At 41.1% G+C, this 19,372-nt stretch overlaps 1 long non-coding RNA gene across 4 annotated transcripts in view; it reads right to left on the reverse strand.

Moving 5' to 3' along the window:
- Positions 1 to 19,372, reverse strand: part of LOC101748255 — a 42,686-nt gene that overhangs the window by 17,765 nt on the left and 5,549 nt on the right. For 3 of the 4 annotated variants that reach the window (XR_006938894.1, XR_001465912.3, XR_006938893.1), the window contains exons 2-4: positions 19,161 to 19,330; positions 18,346 to 18,448; positions 17,884 to 17,978 (exon numbers count right to left, since the gene is read on the reverse strand). This is a non-coding gene — a long non-coding RNA (uncharacterized LOC101748255). Of the gene's footprint in view, positions 1 to 9,035; positions 9,128 to 17,883; positions 17,979 to 18,345; positions 18,449 to 19,160; positions 19,331 to 19,372 lie in introns of those variants that run through there. The other variant, XR_001465913.3, reaches the window with a different exon arrangement.

A 19,372-nucleotide genomic window follows, 5' to 3' on the forward strand; every position in this document is an offset into this window, starting at 1 on the left:
AAATGTAATCTGGGCAACTGAAAGACTGCAGGATGTTAAGAGTTGTGTTCAATAGCTGCTAAGTGACCAGACTGAAATCAAACAGACTCATCTTCCCACTTGCAAGGGAAGGGAGATGCCAGACTGACTCTAGGAGACGGGATGGTCACTGAGTTGAAAAGGTGAAGATGTTTTGAGCTGAATCGTTGAACCTTGATGTCAGTGAACACAAATGCAAAGCAGTGGCTTACAAGGGAGCCAGGATTTCACACTAGGTGTTTCACTGCAAGATGATGAGTTTGTTACTTTCAAAAGGCTCCTGAGAAAGGATGCCAGCGTGAACTTGTGCTTATACCAGTCCAGATTAACCCTAAGAAAAGCAGAGCTTTCCAAGAGACATCTGACAGCACCTAACTGAGGGAGAGTTGGAACCATGCCTGTGATGTAGGCACAGTCTCTTATGGCTGCTTCTTATTCTGCCTCAGATAGCTGTGGCAATGCCAGCCTCCATCAGCCACTCATTACTCTTCTCAACATCCATCTCTGTGATTTCACTTATGCTCCCTGTCACAGTCACAAAGCTACATTCTTCCCTCTCTTCAAATCTGACCTTAAAAACACTTCCCTTCAAATGAAGATTGGCAGCCCTCTGGCACCACCACTAGAAGGCTCATACCCATTGTCCCTGAAGGTGGAAGACGAGCAACATTCATATTACCTAATTTTAGGCATCTGAGTTTAAGTCACCATATTAACAATTTGGTTTATCCATTTAATCCTCAAAGAGAGACAGGATATTTTGAGGGACAATTACAATGTCTCTGAACTGCCCCTGTAAGAGCCTGGCTAGAGGTCTGTCAGTGCAACTATGCTTATCACATTGGCACACAAATTTATTCCCTAAAGTGAAAGACAGTCAATGCCCCCACTCTCCTCCCCACCCCCCTTAAACCGTTGTATCCCTATCTGACAGTATTTTCTGATTATCTTTTAGCTCAAAATTAAGTTCTTTAGTAAAGGTAGGATATTTTAATCTTGTTTGTCTAGCATTTGTTCCTACTGAACCCTAGACTATGTCATGAGGTGAGGAGGTGTGTGCCAGTTTCCATCCTACCTCACTCACACTTTGCCCTGAGCATGTACCCTCTCACCTGGCACCAGAGGATGTAAGGACACCACCACCAATAACTGAGTTGTTTTGTCACCCAGACTGTCCTGGACTGTCAGAATCATGACACCATAAAGAACGATAATCTAAGACAGAGATAGACCTTTTAATTGATGGAAAAACCACATTTTGTGACTAGGTTAACAAGTTCCAGCATTCTGCTGTTGTGGAACTCTTGGTCTATGAGGAAAGATTTTGTGGCTGCAGCATTAAGTGTACAGGAAAACATATAAGGCAAAACTGTAACCTGTGGTAAGAGGGCACTGTAGCTTCTTAGTTTGAATAAATGATGGATGCAAAGAAACTACAGACGTCAGAATAAAGTCAGGAAAGCAAAAAGATGCAGAAATGAAGCTCAGATAAAATGAGTTGATAGAGGTTATGTAAGCAAACATTGTATTGAAAGGAATACAAATCCAGAGAAATTCCTAAAGACATCAAGCAGACTAGTGATAGAAAAGGAGCAGCCATGTTCGTAATGATGTAAAGCACAGTAACAGGTTAGAATTCCCAGTCTTCAAGGTACTTAGGTGTGAGGTTCTTAGTGCTGAACTGTTTTTGTTCAAATGCTTTGTTTCTATGAAAAGGCAACATCTACAGAAGATGATCAGTCGAAGCTGGAGTGGAGAAGGTAGACTGAAAAACACCAAGCCAGTTTAACAGATTCTTGTTGCAAAGACAAATTCTAGTTGTTTTGAAAAGAGATTTCTACTTCATAAAGGTGTTTGGATGGTCATTGATGTTTATTTGACTCCATTATTTGGAGAGTTAATATTCAGCATCAGCATTTCGAGACTGAAATACTTTCTATCCACACCACGATGGTCACTTGTGTAAATACATTGTGTGTGTGAATACAGATATTAGCGTGAACATAGGCTTTAGAGAATAACACAGCACCTAAATGGGAAAATAATGTTCTGAGTGAGAAATGACATGTTATCCACAGATCATATCCAAAATATATGCTAGACACAGAAGACTTGTTCAAGATGGAGGAATATGAACCACTTGCTATGCTTCAGAGCAAAGATAAGGTACCCCAGCTTCCTGTGATTGAGTGGTTTTGCTGATGACAGCTTTAATTGCCACTGGATGAGGAAGACTAATGCTTACATGACGTGTAACTCCAGTTCATGCAGTCTGAGCAGAAGGCAGTGCACTGGACACCTATCTTTCCTAAGATCTTCCTGAGAGTTTTGGAGATTTCCCACTGGCTTGTTTGCACAAGGGGAAAAAAATATATATATATTGCCTATGCTTTATTTCATCTGCATCTGTAAGTGTAAGAAGAGCCTAGGACAGGAAAAGCTAAGGTAGTGTCTAGCTAACCTATTCAGTATACAAAGGCAGCCACTTGGAAGAAGCTAGCACAGTCTTGAAATAGAGGGTTAGACCTCAGCTACAATAGCATAAAATCAGATTAGCTCCACAGAAGCTGCAGCTATCACTATGTCGCAGAGGTTGTGCAGTTCTGAATCTGGTCCCTGACGCTGTAAGTACTGAAGGTAAGTTCTGTCTCTGGATCATAGTGTATGAATACTGAAAAGATTTTACAAAGCTTCAAAATAACAGAAGGGTAAAGAGTGCTGGGTAGATAAGCAGAAAAAATAAGAGTTTGCCACTTATTCTGCATTCTGAAATGTCTAATCCAGGTCATGAAAGACCACACTAAAACTCACACGCATGTTAAGTATTCAGTACCCTAAGGTGTGTGTCAACAATACATAAGTGCTTACTGACTAATCTCTTGAAAAGGAATGGAGGTTCAGGAGAGCTGTGTGGCTCAGAGACAGAAATGCAAATGCAGATCGACCCCATAATGAAAAACCTTCTTATTAAACTGTGTTTTATCTTAGAGCAGTCCTTCTTTTCAGAACACATCCAAGCAGAGATAAAGGCATCTTACCATACTCATTAAACTGTGCATGGTTTGATGCAATCAGACTCAGATCATTTGCATATGGATCAGTTTAATCTAGTCCTTCCTGTCTCACACCTATTGTTAATCATGCCCAGACTCCCTCCCCCCTTCCTAATACTCATTCCCCCTCCTCCTCCATTCCTTTGATTCAAGTAGATAAATGAATAGGCATAAGGACATCAACATTTTTCTGAGTGATCATCTGCCTCGTGTGCTCTGAATGTCCCATGTTTCCCTGATTATGTCCTGGTTGGCATCCCATATGCTCTTAATAGTCTCTGCCTTTGCTGATGTAGGAAAACAGGATGGCAGAGGAAGAATACTGACTGAGGCTGTGAAGCCAAGCTGAAGTTTATCTCCAGATACAAAGTAAGCAAGATTTGTATTCTCCAATCATTCAGCATCATTAGAAAATAACCCTCTGAGTAGCATGTTATACTGAACAAAGTGACTCCTCTCAGGAGCTGAATATTTCTGTATTTAATCAGCAGTAGTGATAGCTGCTTTTACGTAGATATCTAAAATGATACTGTAACCTGCTTGGGCAGATAGATATTTTTACATGTTAGGGGCAATACTTTTGGGGTCTCTTCCTGCAACAAGAATACTATGTCCTCTGCAAAGTGAAGCTTGGGGTCACAGGAGAATCTTCCCTTCAGTAACATCATTTCTTCTGTGGCTTAAGCCTAACAGAGACATGAGCACAGTTGGATGCAGCATGCACCCAACCAACATCACACAGACCAAGCCTTTTGTAGAAATTTCCCCCAGTCTGGAAGGGTGTTTGCAGCAGACAGAAAGTTGCTGTAAACAGCGCGAGGCTGAGGGTGTAGGTGGAGACCACCCAGGTTCAGCATTATCCCCACTAGCTGGGTGTGTTTTGTGATTAAGATTACTTTGACCTCAGCTGTATATCCCTAATGGTTCATTCTGTGGTAAAGGTGAAAGCATGGACCTGTAGAAGTACGGGACAGCTATGGACAGCTAATGGAGATGAGTATATATGTCCTATGCATTAATATTCAGATTCATTACTGCTGATTATATTTCGGTTTAGAACAATGCATTCTTTGTATCAGAAGTCTGTTTATAGTACCCTGTGAGCAAAGTCACAGCTCATGAGGTGGAGAAGGCCAGGGCGGTCTCTGCTGGATCTTCATAGGATTTAGTTTGGTGAGCTCTGAATTTACTGCACATCTTCAAACATCGCTGTAATTCCAGACAACATGAGAAACAAGACTTAATCTCTGATAGCTTTTTCCACAGGACATGGAAAACTTCATTGGCTCTGCCTGCTTTGCTGGGAACAGGAAGGAATTAAAATTTGTGCTAAAAATATTAACTGAACAATTTTAAATCTCTAGGGGGAAAAAGAAAAGGTTATATAAAACTTTATTTCCCAGGAAGAACAAAGGAACTGGCCAGCAGGATTTTAGATAAATTTAATGCAGTTCCTCTAGTAAAAATGTGTGCCTGAAACGACAACAGCCTGAAGTTTTCCCCTTGTTTTACATACAATAAAGGTCCCTTTTACAGAATGTGGAGATTTCAGCTTGCTGAATCCAATGATTCAATTTCAGCAAGAATGTAAAAATGGCTGTGGTTCCACTAAGCCCTTTTCTGCTGCTAAAGTGGCAGTTTTAGATCCCTTGTCATGACATAAGTGAAGACAGCATTGGAACGCATGTATTGAAAGAGGGTGATCTAAGAGTTAACAGCCTTCAGAACTGTATTTTTTGATTTGGAGTGATTGATTTTTCTCAGTCTTCATGTTCCTTTTATTTGTATTTCTGCACAGTTTAGAGAAAAGAGAAGAAGGGAAGGGGAGGGAAGGGAAGGGAAGGGAAGGGAAGGGAAGGGAAGGGAAGGGAAGGGAAGGGAAGGGAAGGGAAGGGAAGGGAAGGGAAGGGAAGGGAAGGGAAGGGAAGGGAAGGGAAGGGAAGGGAAGGGAAGGGAAGGGAAGGGAAGGGAAGGGAAGGGAAGGGAAAAAAATTTCCATCTTCTGGCACTGTATTAGTGAAGCGGTATCACTAGTCCTATCTCTATCCCTGGAGTTAACCCTGAAAGAACTATCCTTCTGTGAGGCAGATTCTGAACAGAAAAGCAGCATATAAGGGTGCAATGGGCACAGCAACGTGACTGCTCTTTCTTCTTGGTCCCTGTGTGCTGGACTAGGCGGGACTAGTGCTGGAGGTCCTGAGATACAGTCTGCTCAGAGCAAATGGCATTGCTGGCAAACATTGCACACTGTGAATAAAACAAGGTGGCTTAGTCAAACTGAACCATACTTTTACAAGGATATCAAAAGAAAACACCTCTGGTACCCCTTTATATCCCAGGAAATTCATAACTTTTTTTTCAGAAAGCAGAGGAGCACCTGACAGACTGCAGCCTGTGCACTGCAGACGTAGACTAAAGGAGAGTGAGTGATTGGAGTTGGAGCTGAGAAAAGTGAAGCAATATTAATATCATCTCTATATCTAACAGCTGTCATCTGCACATGAATACTAGCCATCAGCATGGAGTACTCTCAATCACCTTTGCTTTTGTGCATGTTAAATTCATCATTCATACACGCAAGGAGAGAAAAAGCAAGCATAAGGATTCAGCCTGCAAATTAGCAAGGATTATGTAAGAAACTGTTGCGTTATTCTTGTTTGTGTTTTGTGTTTTTTTTCCTACCACAGGCTTTGTGTTCTTAGAAAGTCTGAGAATTCATTCTTCCTAATGAACTTCATGCTAGAACTAAAATATGGCAAGTTGCTTTTGTTTTCTTTTCCCTGTCAGGGAAGTAGCATTGAGACATGCTGTGATATGCAGGTTTACAGCATTAGAAAACTCCATCACTTCCAAAAAAACTGCTAAGCCCAGTTTCTCCTCCCACTGAAAGCTTGCAAGCAAATTCAAACAGTTTTTTACAGCCTATGGATGCTCAGGGAAACTTTTAACTTAGAACAACTGTAGTATAAGGTGGAACTGAACTGAAAAAGATTACTTTCAGTGTTCTCTGTCATATATCAATTAACTAAGGGAGTCTGAATCTCATTACTGAATGGGCAGCCTTTCTAATCATTCACTAAATGCATGTTAAATGATCTGAAGATACTAATCGTCCTTCCCATTCCTACCTTTACAGGGGTTTCACCATGGTTTGCACTTAACATGAGTCCTGCATAACACCCACTATTCAAGGACAGATATCTATTTGGCCTGTTTTAATTCTAGGGTCAGGTACATTACATGAAACCCTTCACAAATTGCACCACTGAAGAAGCAGCTCGATTCCTCTCATAAGCCAGATTTTACAAACTCCAATCATCCTAGTAACTGTGCACTAGTTATATTCTAGATTCACCTTCCTGAAAAGCAACTGTAATATTAGATAACCCATACCTCTTATTTAAAAGGAAAACCATTATGATGTCTTTAGTGAGGAAGATTAGCCCATCATGTCTAGGAGCAGACATCACTTTTCAAGTCAGTTAAATAAGGAGTCATGGTCTTTGCACCTAAGTCTCAACTATAACATTTTTTCCTTGTTTCTGCCCGTCCCTTCATGTGCAGAGCTCCTGAAGGAAACAGGAGAGTGGCTGCAGCACATAAGCAAAATCTTGTAAACTTCCGAGTGTCTACTTGTCCCAGAGCTGTAAAATGAATGTGCTTGTTCATGTGCATAAATGTGCTGGAGATAAAATGTGCTGGAGATAAATAAGTGAAGAACTCCGGACTGTGCAGGGTACATTTCACTGGCCATTGATTTCTACTGTGTGTATCTGAAATTGCATGGAATAATGAATGGTTTGTCCTACGAGTGTCCACACTTTATTCTCAGGCTCTTTGAAGAGTAACTTCGTGTTTGAAAGTCATAGACAGAGATCTGTGCCCTTGTGCAACATGATAATTCTTCTTGCAAACAGATATTTTGCAGATTACATCTGTAAGTGCACTATCCTGTAGGCATGTAGCATAATGGGAAAAAAAAAAAAAAAAAAAAGCAAAATACTCTTTATAGAAACAAAATTAATAACATACTCCCATCATCCACCAACTTCGCTATACAAAGGCAATCATTAACAAAGTGGTTTGGAATCTGAAAGAATTATTTCGCATGATGAGGGTCATGAAGAGATTTTGTTTAACAGACAGAAAATACTGCACAGCTTGTTATGAGTTTTTTCCAACCATGGAAACAGTATCTCGCTGCAGTTTTTTCATCAGAAACACACAAATGCTCTCCAACCATGGAGCACCTAGCACATGATATATTTAAAGAACGATCTGCCTTCACTATAAGCAAAGTCTTTTTTTTTTCCCCCCCCCTCTATTCCATGCTTTTCTTCTACAAGCTAACTAATAAGTACAATACCAAATCAGGAGCTATCTGCATGTCTGGGCTGGAATCTGTGTGTAGAAGGTGCAAATAGCTACTGAAAAGCTGTGTTCTACTGACTTCTTGGGTAGTTTTCTGCAGTTGTACAACTAGTGTAAGCTAACCAAGGTCAGACAAGGTCAACCGTTGGAGAAACAGCTTTTAAGGTAAACCTGTCTGCTACTGAAAGCAATACTGGCAATTCTAGATGTGATAGATGTTTATTGAATTGGTATTGATAAATCAAGTGAGCCAGGGCAATCTGAAAGATCATCTTACTGCTAGAGGACCCAGTAGTTAGTTTTGGAATACAAAGGGTTTCTTGACTGCTTGTGGTAATAAAAAAGTCCTGGGCATGTAGAGGGCAGTGATGATTTAACGCGAGTAGTCACGTTCTTCCTGCCCAGTGATCTTAGCAGTGCTGCACAGCTCATCACCACTTGTGAGTCACTACCTCCATTCAAGTTCATCTGCTTTTCCAGGAAAGGTCTCTCCTGGGTCTATCCCGAAATTTCTGTGTGGCAATGCAGAGCGCTATGAGAACAGTTGCCATGCTATGCTGCATCTCCAGGCACACCCCAGCAATGGATAGCGTGGTCTATGCATGTTCCTGTCAGTCTGACAGTGCTCAATCGTAATTCAGACAGAGATGAGTTGGAAAACACTAACAAAATGGGCTACAGTATGAGAAATGCATTTGCCCTCTTATATTGGAAGTCTAACAAAATACATATTTTAAATTATAAAACCACCCCATCATGTACACTGACTCACTCTCTCTACTTTTTCCTGCCGCTATTCGCTTTAGTTTAAACCATGAAAATCTGAAATCACATTCTTGTTTACTGCCTTATTCTTCTCCATCCAAATCCCCTCCTCACTTTTCTTTCTAAGCTGCTTGAAAACCTTCAGTTACACAGCCCTGGAGGTGAAACTACTCAGAGAACTTCAAGGTTATGAAATGCAAAAGCTTGGCTTTTATTTGGTTCACAGTCAGAGAAAGGAGCACCCAGGATGAAAACCTCCGTTGTGCTGCTGTTAACACATAAAGGCAGCTTTAATTGAATGTTAAAAGCAAGGGTATTTTTGCATAATTAGGAAAAACAAAATCCTTCACAACAATGTTGAACAAATGAAAATGTTGTTTATATAAAAATAGTTGAAAAGTTATATATATTAAAAAAAAAAATGTAACCAGAGGCCAAAGCAGATAAACAACATTCAGGGTGCTACTGCCATGTCTGTTAGCAAAGCACAGCCATTGGTAAAAATTAAGTACTCACTGCAGAGAGGAAGAAGCATTTGAAGTCATCAAAGACAGAAGTCTTGATGTCAAAAAGAAAGAAGATTCTTGGTTTAAAGGACAGTTAGAGCTTTTACTTTGCAATGGTCTGAATTTTGAAAAGTCACCCAAAAGATGGAGAGAACAAACCAGGGAGTTCAATAGCTAATAGTAGGGGAAAAAAAAAAAGAAAGAAAGAAAAGAAAGAAATAGGAATTATTGTTGGAATCTGAGCAATAGGTAGGAATGTTTTAGGGAACTGAACTCAGAGATCTGAGGCCTTTGTCTTGAGATGCTGGTTAAGAGATTAGGACTTCCACTTTTCTTTGTCTCGTAAATGTTTACTCAGATGTTGCAAAAGAAACTGAAATAAAAACTCCACTTTCCTCTTTGCCTGGGTGTTACCTGAAAAACAATACATATTTATGTGTGCACAGTTGTCAACATGTTACACAGCATTTGTTAGCGCTATCCATATTCAGTGATACGGATGCACAATTATAAAGCACAAGGGCTTGCATCTCTCTTGAAGGCATACAATAGGAAGTCATCTGACATACTGCCATAGCTATTGCACCCAAGTGCATTTTTTATGCAACCTTTTTTTGCCAGCAATTTGTCCTTGTGCTCCAATAGTGACAACAATTAGATGTGCTGAGATGTGCCAGAAATCATACCCTATTAAACCATGGACAAACTGGAGATGGAGTCAGAGCCTATCGGTCCCAGTCCCTACAGTGCACCTCTTGCAAGCTGACCTTGACTCCTGGGGCGGTTAGCCCTCTGAGGGCTGCAAAAAGCAGCTCCAATGCCCACAGGCAATCCTGTTGAAAACTTATTACCGGTAATTGCCATTTTCCACCCCAACCTCCCCCAGCGCTGCTCCCCAGGCACGGGCTGCCTTTGCTTCACTATGTAAGCTGCTGGCAGCACAGAATGCTCGCTGGGAGCACAGCCCTCCTCGGGAGGCGGCTGCTGGGTCCCCCACAACACAGGCACAAAATGGTAATGACCCACGTTGTGCAGATGTGCAAGCTGCTGCGCTCAAACCTGGGTGCAGACCCCCAACAGGTCCCAGGCGGCAGGTTTGGATCAGGGTGTAATAAAAACAAATGTGCAAAGCACTGCTGCAGTCTAACTTGTGACAGGGAAGATACTAAAATGGCTGCCAGTAACAGCAGGGGACTGGGCTGGATCCAGGGTGGATTAAAATGTTTGTAGTAGCCACGGAAAGCAAGCAATCAGACTTCCAGAGGATGCAAAAGGGCTGTGTATGTGTGTGTGCGTGTAACAACGTATGTGTCTGTTCATTTTTAGTGAAATCATGTACTTCCATCATTTCCTTGCTGGCTTGATTTTGGGAGGATTTCCTGATAATTTGTGCCAAATGAAACTTCCTTTAGTTATCTCCCTGCTGCATCTTCTGATAACTTGCCCTGTTTTCTAGCTCCAGTCATGGCTGATGAAACTAGATTAAGATTGCAAAATTACACTGCAGTGAATCAAAGCTAGAAAAAATAGCAAGCAAGAATTGAATATTGTCCCTGTGCTGCACTTCAACCAAGATGAATCCAAATCACTGAGGAAGCAGAGCTTTCAAAATTGTTCTTAAAGTAAGTGGGGGAGATGCCATTTTCCCCACACGTAATGGTTTCAGTCAGAATGGAAGGTGGAAGTCTCAGTCTATTTTGAGACAGTCTGTTTTCCTCATATTCCCAACTAGCTGGAAGAGGTAAGCTTTGCAAAGCACATGAAAGTCTTTTTGCATGACTGCCAGCCCAGAGAGACCTGGAAGAAGAACCACACTTGGTATGTTCTATGGGAAATACAGGAAAATGCTATGGAGGTGAAGAAAAGAGATCAGACTTCACCTCATTAATTCTAACCAGATTTGGGCTGTGTTTATGTCTAGCAAGGAAATTAAGTTCCTTGGATTGCTGATTCAGAAAACACATCACTAAAAACCTCTGTCCACATGGTCCTACACAGTGCCTTCTGGAGATGCATTAGTGAGACCTAGGGGAATTAGTTCAATCATGAGAAACAATATTCCCACCTCAGGACACCGCTCTCCCTTAGAGCAGCTAACCTTCCTGGCAAATTAAGTCTTTCCCCTCTGCACCTCTGTTTGGCTGCAGAGCTGGGAGGATACCTAAGACATCCCAGAATCAGTCCCTTTGAGGTACAATGCAGTCCAAACCTTACTGTTACAAACTGCTGTGAGGAAACCATTGTTCCTATTTATGCTCTTATGCAAGAAGATTCTAGGAACATGTGGGAGTTAGGAAAGCTTTACTTCTTTTGGAAAGCCATGGCATAATTTTGCCTATAGGTTGCTGCTTTCACTCTCCTGGTATGGGTCCAATCTGGTGTGACCACCGAACTGTTGTATTCAGACAATTCAGAGCTTAAGGTTTCTGAACTGGTATTAACACCCATTGTCAGTTCTATTTTTGGATTCTCTCCATGCAGCTATTATTGGCTTAAGGATTTAGATTAAGCATTTTAAAATACCTCAGGGAACTGGTAGAGAGAGGTTAGCAAAAAAATCTATTGCTGAAGGGGATGTGAATCATAGTCACAGAATCGTAGGGGTTGGAAGGGATCTCCAGAGATCATCAAGTCCACCCCCCTGCTAAATCAGGTTCCCTACAGTAAGTTGCACAGGAAAGCATCCATGCAGGTTTTGAATATCTCCCGAGAAGACTCCACAGCCTCTCTAGGCAGTTTGTTCCAATGATCTGTCATCCACAGAGTAAAGAAGTTCTTTCTCATGTGCAGGTGGAACTTCCTGTGTTTCCGTTTATACCACTGCCCCTTGTTCCATTGCTAGGAACTGCCAAAAAGAGCCTGGCCCAATACACTTGACGCCTGTTTCTAAATATTTATAAGCATTAATAAGATGTCCCCTTGGTCTTCTCTAGGCTGAACTGTTCCAGGTCTCTCAGCCTTTCCTTGTCAGGGTGGTGCTCCAGGCCAGTCATGACACTATAGTAGGCTACCGGATTGGTCTCTATTTCTGCTGGCTTACCAACAGTCTGCACAAATGTCTTGTAATGGTAAATAACCATAATCACCTGATGTCTTTCAAGGGAAGCTTAGCTGTAAAGGGCCCTGTCTAGATGATCTCTTGAAATTCTGTAGTGGTAATCAGTATCCAAAGCTCCCTGTGTTTGCACATATACAAGCATAGCTCAACAGTTGAGTCACAGCATCAGTGAATACATTTCTTTGGAAGAACAGCAGCTCTCTTGGACCAAGCTTATTCACAGTCTGGAGCCTAAGCAGTGATGAGTTGGTTACTTCTGGCAATATATAAAATTCATCATGCCTACTTGGAGAGGCTGTGAGGCATTCTTGCCTGCTTATGGCAAGACACCTATAATGAGGGCACAGAGGTGAGCAAGAGGAAACAGCAGAGTCACAATCTCTGGGAATATTATCCCACTTTTTCTTCAGTAGCCCAGACAGTTTTGGCAAGAAGGGAAGTCCTATCAGGTATTTGGAAAGGTTTAAAAACTGACTTTATCCCTTTGATGAAAGTCACTGCTGTGCAGTGGTACAATATGAGGAATGTCTAGGGAAAGTCTGTTTGTCCAGGCTATCTTTGGGATGTGGTTAAGTTTAGAGTAACGGTGATATCTAACAACTAAAGCCTTACACTCCATTTTCTCTAAATTTTATTCTCCTATCAGGAAATAAATCCCTCTTAGATTGGGGGTAGAAGTGAAAACTGGCAGGTCACTGTCTTCATTGCAGTGCCTGAGATACAAATTCACTCAGTTACTGCATAACTGTGAGTGACACAGAGGGCATCACAGGCCAGAGCCCAGCTCAAAAGTAAGAGAATCATATAAAACTTGGTGAGAGTGACAATAGGCATGATCTTACTACTGACACGCTCAGGGAAGATAGAGGGACAGAGGCTCAGTGGCAAGCAGTTACTTTACTTTGATTACAATACTGATAAGGTCTTCTTAAAGCTCCTTCCATATGTAACTACACTCTTATGCTTAGTATTGATCACCTTTTTCCTCACACCATTTTAATTCTACTGTTTTTAGTGAAGGAGAGCATTTTTGCTGTCATTATGTTATGTCCAGCGCAGTTAACAAGTCCCTTAGGCCACAGCAAATCCTCTTTCTGTTTTGCGGGGCATCTAGCTCAGCTTTTGGCAGACAGAAAGAGTAATGCTTTTCCATATGGCCAAGCCTTTCCTGCCACCTGTACTCCAGGAACAAATTTGTCTGACACAGCATCCTGGTGAGATTTCAATGAAAACACAAGCACGTCACACAGTTAAACCCACAGCACCCAGGTGTGGTTTGGCTCACTAACATCCAGCTGTTTCCAAACAATTTCTGTTCATTCAGAGCCACTCTGGACTTTCTAATGGTGATCTTTGTAAAAGCAAGTTAAAAATGCTTAGAATAATATTTCGTATCTATACCATCTTCTCCAGATTAACTACTAGGAATAAGGTACTTGGAAATACTCAATTACATCTTCCTACTGAATAATAATGGGAGCACTGTTGACTACAGATGTTTTACGTGCGTTTCTTTCATTAGGTGGTTTTGATATATTTCAAGAGAAGAGGTAACAAAGTCTTAATTCAGATTTGAGCCTTCCTACACTTAGAAATAGCTCACAAATGGGATTCTGGTCTATACTTATCTCAAGGCTCTTCAACTATAAAATGTACTTAGATCAGTTGTACACCTTGTGCACCTTAATCATTAGTTTCTTCTTTTCCAGCTCATTCCACTGTATTGAGTCAACTCCTACTGTGGTATAACAAATTCACAAGTGAAAAAATGCTCATGAGCAAGCTCTCAGCTTGTTCCAAAGATGGGATCAAAGGGGGACAGACAGTAAGGTAGCAGGGTAGTTGCTTGGGATGGTTGGAAGGAGACAGTTGGGAAGACATAACTTTATGCAGGAACAGTTCTTTGCAGTCACATTAGAAAATGAAGTTGTATTTGTTTTAAAGGACTTGTGGTGAACATTATGACAGACATGCAGTAAGGAAAGGAGTGAGTTTCAGGACTGAAGAAAAGTCAAGAGGACAAGGAAAATGAAGAACAGTAGTGCCATTGGTGACTATATATGTATGGTTACCTCTTTCCATATGACAGCACATCCTGGTGGACCATGGCACTTCAGAAGATTAAAATGCCAAGAAATTTTAGAGGTTCCCCACAATCTAGCTTCCAGTGGATCCAAAACTAATGTTACATATGAAAACTCACTACAGTGCAGTTCAGCAGCATGAAACACTATTAAAGATAGAAGTGGCAGTTGGTGAAGTGTAACAGCTGCTCAGATTTTCAGCTTGAAGATTCACAATTAACTGTTCTTCATTAGAGTTCGGTGAGTTGTGTATTTTTATTACTGTATTTCTTGCATCTTTTCAGATCCAGCAAGTCTGGTGAAAAATATGTGAGTTTGAAGAGTGCAATATGCCTCCACAAAATTCTCCTCTGGGTTTTCCCTCCTTCAAATTTTTCTCATGTTCTGCTTCATCAAAAGCAGTGGGACAGTGACCATCAACCAGTATGTTCTAGTCAGATCTTGTCAATGCTGGATGACAATTCAGAATTTAGTGATAAAGAACACATGTAAAATCCCTTAAAACCTTTTTCCCTTATTCAGATTGAAAACTAAAGAGGAATTAACTTAATCAAATAGAGCGAATGATGGGCAATTCTCATGCCTGACCAGTTCAGCATGTAGATAAGGGATAGAACATCTACAGAAGTTTGGAATTCTTTATTCTATTTGTTTGGTTTTGATAATCCACAGTTTTATGTTTTCTTCCTTTGACTTGGTGTAGAACTTATCTCAGAAAATCTCTTATGAAAGGGGAATCTCAGAAAATTTCCCACTCAAAATATTCTGTATTTGAAAATATTCTTCTAACATCCTAGTGCGGAGAACGTAATCACACAAAAATTCTGAACCTCTAAATTTCTCCTTACTTCTGATATGAATGAAATTGCTTCTCTACTACTCACTTAGACACTCAACATTTGTTATTCCCAGTACTTTCAAGGTTTTATTGTCATTCTTGTCTCTCTGACATAGCACACATATTTACTCCAGCTTGGTAGCATTTCTGTTCGATTGAGAAAGGTCTGACAGTATCTCTGTTTTTCCTAATTGAGCCTAAGAAACCCAGCACACCAGGTACTCATCAGAGCAGAGGATTTTCACTACTTCCAAGATCTGTCCTCACCAATCTCAGCAGCATCTGCAATTGGAATGTATAAATCTATCATGGAAAGCTGCATGCTGGAACAATTTGTGTCTCTGTGTGCCTCATGTTTAAGTGAAAGTGTGTGACAATCACAGCAGCACACTGTCCAGAAGTCATAAGCAGTTAACAAAATGCAACATGATTGTTGGTAGACCTGCTGGTATGGGTCATTCAGCCAAAGTTGAATTTATAAAACAGGGTAAATAAGAGCTGGGAAAAGGGAAAAGGCAACTGGCATTTGAAACCCTGTACAAACCTGATAGATGATGATGGTCATCAACTGCCTCCCAGTTTTGCATTTCCATTTCTTTTTGCCTGATTGGGCCCAATGGGGTCTATCTATCTGCCTTTCTTGAAGACTAAGAAAGGCTTAGATAGAATCATAGAATGGCCTGGGTTGAAAAGGACCACAATGATCATCTAGTTTCAACCTCCTTGCTACGTGCAGGGTCAACAACTACTAGACCAGGCTGCCCAGAGCCACATCCAGCCTGGCCTTGAATGCCTCCAGGGATGGGGCATGCACAGCCTCTCTAGGCAACCTGTTCCAGTGCATCACCACCCTCTATATGAAAAACTTTCTCCTAATATATAACCTAAACCTCCCCTGACTCAGATTAAAATCATTCCCCCTTGTCATATCACTATCCACCCTCGTAAACAGCCGTACCCATGGGGTACACCAATGATTTACTCAGAAGTCCCCAAGAGTGGGAGATTTCTAGGATGTTACAGTTAGATTTCCATGCCAGAGGCAGCTCATACCTTCTACAGAAGAGATAAAAACGGATTTACAGGTAAAGTGTAGCTCTTTTCCAAGAGGGAGTCCTGGGACACATTTTCTTGTAACTGACACATTGTGGCACAGCCACAGAGGTGCAAAGTCCCCCATGCAGTCCATGCCAAGTTGCCCCTATAGAAAATAGGGCCCATCTTCCTACACTGGGCAAAAAGTGCATTTGATGTGTCTCTGATCTCTGGCAAATAAAGGAGCAAATGGAGTGTTTTATGCAAGGGGGGGAGAGATGTTTGTGCTCAGGCAGCAATTATACCCTGAAATCCAGAGCCTGACGGTTGCTGCTCCAGGGCAGCCAACTCTGCTTCCTGCAGCTGGCTGCTTAATACTGCAAAGGTGATGAAACCTGAAGGGAGCCACTGAACAGGTGGTAATTATGACTGACACAATGACGGCTTGTGCAGACATGCAACCGTGGAACAAAACACCGCAGTTAGCTAACAAGAGATTGGTATAAGGTTTTTTCACTGGCACTGTGTCTCCTGTCTGACACTTCTGAAATTGGAGGAAAAAAGCATTGTAAGCTTCAGCATTCAGACATATAATAGGCCAGACGAGCTGAGGGTGGAACGCCAACATCTGTCCTCTTCAGAATGATTATAGCAGGTTCTGTTTCCATGTTGCTTTCTGCAAAACTGCTTTTCTTACTTGCAGTTTTTCCTTTATAAATATCTCCTCTAGGTTGTCTCCCTGTGATGCAGTTGACTACACTAAACCTCCATCTTTCTCCAGCATACAATTTTCTGAACAGGTTCACAAAACTCTGGGGAATCCTGGGTGTACCCAGACCCATGATATTAAATGATTCGCTTTCCCTCCTTTTATCTTGGGGGACAAGAAGGGCTTTCTTGAGTGATTATGCTTTTAATCAGAAGGCTTAGGAAAGGACACTGGGACATCCTGTTCAGCCAGTGCATCTTTGGAAGTTCTTCAAGCATAGATGGGCAAAAAATATGGTTTTCCTGCCTACTGAAAATATCTGAAAAAAGCCAGAAACCTTCTAGGTTTCTATAATAATAATAGTAGCTAGGAAACAGGAGAATAAGGAATCAAAATCACCACTAACTTCATGGCTACTGACCTACAGTCCTCCTTTCTTTTTGGAGTGGAACATGGAACTATCCTAGCAGAAGACTGACTTCTAATCACCTATGAAACAGGAGAAGGAAATTGAGATCTGAGGTGGCAATTAGGCAGAGTGGGTACCTGAAGAAAATGAGAGCTCTAACAGCACACCTCCAGCAGAAGGCAGGAGAAATGACTTCTGTCATCCTAGTGTGAAAAAGAGAAAAACATTTCCACTCTTTTTTAGGGAGAAATCTTACACAATGGAAATTTCGTCAAAGCTGATGCAATTCCACAAAAGTTGCCCATATCAATTCATTGACATATTTTAATGAAAAACACTTTTATCGGAAATTTTCCCACCACTTGCTGATACTGCCAACAGTGCCTTTGCTTTCCATGGAAAGAAACTCCATGGAATACTCTTCCCCAGAGTACTCTGCTGGAATACTCAACTTATACACGTGTTACAGATCTTTCAGTTGTACAACTCTTCAACTGTAGAGCTCAATGGCTGTACCTTTTAACCCCTTCATAAGGGTCCTGTTGGGACCAAAATCAGAATGATAAAACTTTTTAAAAAACAGAGGGCAAAAACTTAATTTTTATCCAACTAGAGACTACTGTTCTGTGATTAGTGCTTTTGTCTATGTGATTTCATTCAGAAGATGTACATATGTTCCGGATCTGGGATTAATAATTATAGTGAGATATTGTTTCAGAGAAATAAAGTAAGCTAATTCATATTTTTTCAATTATTTCACTGTGTTGAAAGAATATGATTCATCCACCTTTAGTTCTGAGGCCAGAGAGTGGCCAGCGGAAGGCAGTTACTATATAGGCATATAGAATTGTGTTTGCAACCCCCTGTAGCACATACAGGCATTGGTTACTCATCCTTTATTTCTCCTGCTGTGTAAGACATTGAACACTGAGAATTAACTAAAAGCAGATTTTCCTTGTCTGAATTTTAATAGAGACAAAATAGCAACTGTGCCTTTAGGGCTGCTTTCTAAATTCTATTTTAGATTCAGTTCTTACCTAGGTATTGTTTGAATGCATTAGGCTGTCTCTCAATCTAGTCTAGCATCCTGTCCTGGGAAGTGGCCAGGGCTTCCAAAAGGAGCTTTAGATGCCTATCAGAGAAAAGGTAGTAGGAAATTAGACAGGTGTATGATCAGGAACAGTAAGGGACATGCTGCTGAAGTTACTTCCTGTTATTCAGAACTCTCCTTACATCACCTGGAGCAAGCAATATAATAGCAGGTGCATATAATGTGAAGTCTTGGCATGCAGACCACTGGAAATGCAATGACATGGCAGAGACTGTGCAATACATCCACAGAGTATTATCATAAACACACAGTAAACCTATGCATATGAAAGGACAACAAAATCTGCTGTGACAATCTTAGAGACACCAAAGAGGGTCAACATGCAGCACCTTGTGGAACACAGTGATAGGCATTTCATGCACTGATAGACATCACAGATTGGACATACCTGTGAGAAGCTTCACAAGCTTGGCTCTCAGTCACAGTGGCATTGTTTTTCAAGTGAGAAGGACAGCAAGCACAACTCTTCACAGAAATTGAGCAGACATTACCTGTAGTGCACTATTAATAATAAAGACTGATCTTTTCCCTTCCCTTCCCTTCCCTTCCCTTCCCTTCCCTTCCCTTCCCTTCCCTTCCTTTCCCTTCCCTTCCCTTCCCTTCCCTTCCCTTCCCTTCCCTTCCCTTCCCTTCCCATTCAAGTTTTTTGTGTACACTGGATGAATTTTAATAATATTATCATGCTCTTCATTATAATCACGTGGGCTTGAATTTTTCTTCTCCTCTTTTTTAGTAAATATAAGTCATCATTGCTACAAAATCCCGCAATTCCAGAGTAGGGGGGTTATAGGTTTACACTGCATATATAATGTATCAGAGCTCACAGATTAATCACCAGAAGTTAGTGATAGCTGAATGTGGGCAGGGAATCCTAACAGGCCCCCGAGAGAGTGTCTAAGGGGTTACTTTGGCAGAAAACTGTGCTGACTTCCTACAAAAGAGTGCAGTGTAGTTAATTCTAACTACATATTATGCCTAATTAACTCATTATGCAAATATGTACATAATAAGTCACTACTATCCAAGGGCCCCAAAATCCAACACTACATTTTGAAAGGTCGCATCCTAAACCTGTAATACAGAATCAGAGAAAGGAAATAAAAGAGTCAGGAGAATGGAAAAAATACAACCAAACATCTCAAATAAAAGGTTTTACTTCTGGAAAGAACAGCAGCAGGGGCCTTTCAAAACACAACCACTTACCTTTTTAAAGAAAGTAAACATGTAGTCTGTTCTGACTCTTCAACTCTGCTTGTTCTGACTCTTTTTCCCACGCCTACTCATCTCCTTTCATTTCTGTTCACTACACCTCTCTTTCAATGTTTTCATTATTTTTTCCTCTTTCTCTCTGGGCCAGCTGAAGTATCAAAGACCTTGAAAAAGGATAACAGGTATGTAGACCAAAGACAGATCAG

The sequence above is a fragment of the Gallus gallus genome, chromosome 3 (assembly GCF_016699485.2).
Source record: "Gallus gallus isolate bGalGal1 chromosome 3, bGalGal1.mat.broiler.GRCg7b, whole genome shotgun sequence".
Lineage (NCBI taxonomy): Eukaryota > Metazoa > Chordata > Aves > Galliformes > Phasianidae > Gallus > Gallus gallus.